Raw genomic sequence first — 2,093 nt, forward strand, 5'->3', positions numbered from 1 at the left:
ACAATTTTCTTATTATTGAATTCGTTTATTTTTTCGTTTTTAATTTTAATTTAATTTAAATTTAATTTTAATTTTAATTTTATTTTTATTTTAAAATTAATAAATTATTTTATTTAAAAATTTAAATAACAAAAGATAAATATTATTATTATGATTTAACGTTAATAAAAAAATAAATAAAAATTTGTTTTATGTATAACGACTCACCCAAAAAAAATAATAATAATAATAAAATATGTGTTTTTCCTTAAAAAAAATTAATTTTTATTATGATTTTCCAACGGGGATGGGGGTGTTGGGGGATGGGGGAGGGAAATGATTACTTAAATAACTATTTTAATATTATTTATAATATAAATAATATATTTATATTTATCAAATCATAAATTTATTAATTTCCCTTCTATAATAAAATATTCACTCACTTGTTTAAACTCCCTTTTTTTTTTTTTAAACCTTTTTAATGTTTTTATTTTTAACATAAAGTACTTCTGCTGTTGTTGTTGTTGCTGTTGCTTCTGCTGCTGCTCAAGTAGTCATAAATTAAAAAAAAAAAAATTGATAAAAACCTTTTAAAAAAATTTACATACACAAAACCTGTAAAAATTTCAAATTTTTTTTTTATTTCACTCCCTTTTCCTCCCTTTCTTCCTTCCTCCACCCCCCTTAAAAAAGAAATTGATTAAATTTATTATTCATTATCATTATCTCTTATCAATTTCACATTACAATAACATTTCCAGACTTATTAATAATAATAATAACTGGATAATTATAATAATAATAAACAACAACACATTTTTTTTTTTTACTTTATTTATTTATTTTTTTGATTTATTATTTATTTATTTATTTATTTTTAATTAAGAAAATTTATAATTAATTTTATTTATTTATTTATTTAAAATAGAAGTAGTAGTAGTAGTAATAATAATAATAACCAGAGCTCACAAAAAAAAAAAAAAATTTACAATTTAAAAAAAAAAAAAAAAAGAAAAATACAAAGTCACCAATCAATTAAAATCAAAATAAATTTTTTTTTTTTTTTATAAACTAATAATAATAATAATTAATAATTAATAATAATAATAATGATAATAATAATGAGAGAGAAAAAAAAAGAAAAATTTTTGTTATTAAACTCTTAATTTTTTTTCTTTTCTCCTCCTCTTCCTCCTCCTCCTCCTCATCATCATCATCTGTATCATCATCATTATCATTATTATTATTATTATCATTATTATCATCGTAAGAACCAAAAGGCACACATCTATACATTCATTTTATTATTATTATTATTATTATTATTATTATTATTATTATTATTAATTAAACTTATCAATTACTTAATTTATATTAAATTTTTATTTTTCTTACTATTATTATTATTATTATTATTATTATTGTTTATGTTTTCATTCGATTCAAACAAAGGAAAATTACACCGAAACTTTAAAAAATTATTATTATTATTATTATTATTATTATCAGTATTTTAAATGTTAATAATAATAATAATAATAGTGAGGATATCAATAATAATAATAATAATCATCGTCTTCATTCATACATAATTAAAAAGTATTATTATTTATAAAATATATCTATATATATATATATATATTTTTATTTATTTATTTTTATTCGTTATAACCGTTGTATGGAATCTAAAAGAAAAAAAAAATAATGATAATAATAATAGTAATAATAATGATAAAAAAAAAATTTACAAAAGGAAAAAGAAAAAACATATATATATATATATATATTTCTCTTTTCTTTTCTTTCCTTTTTTTACCCTTTATGTATTTTTTTAAAATTAAATTAAATTTCGTAAAATAATAATAATAATAATAATAAAACACAGAGTGCATCGAAAACCAAAAATAATCGTTGCGAAAGCAATACAATAATAATAATAATAATTATTATTATTATTAATAATTAATCAGCATTTCACTAAAATATAATAATAAATTTAAAACGAAAATTTTTAATTAATATTATTTAATCATCATCATCATCGTCGTCGTCGTCGTCGTCGTCGTTGCTATCATCATCAGGAACAACTTTGTTCAAATTAGTATTTTTCA

This window comes from Pediculus humanus, genomic scaffold (assembly GCF_000006295.1).
Source record: "Pediculus humanus corporis 1103172107635 genomic scaffold, whole genome shotgun sequence".
Lineage (NCBI taxonomy): Eukaryota > Metazoa > Arthropoda > Insecta > Psocodea > Pediculidae > Pediculus > Pediculus humanus.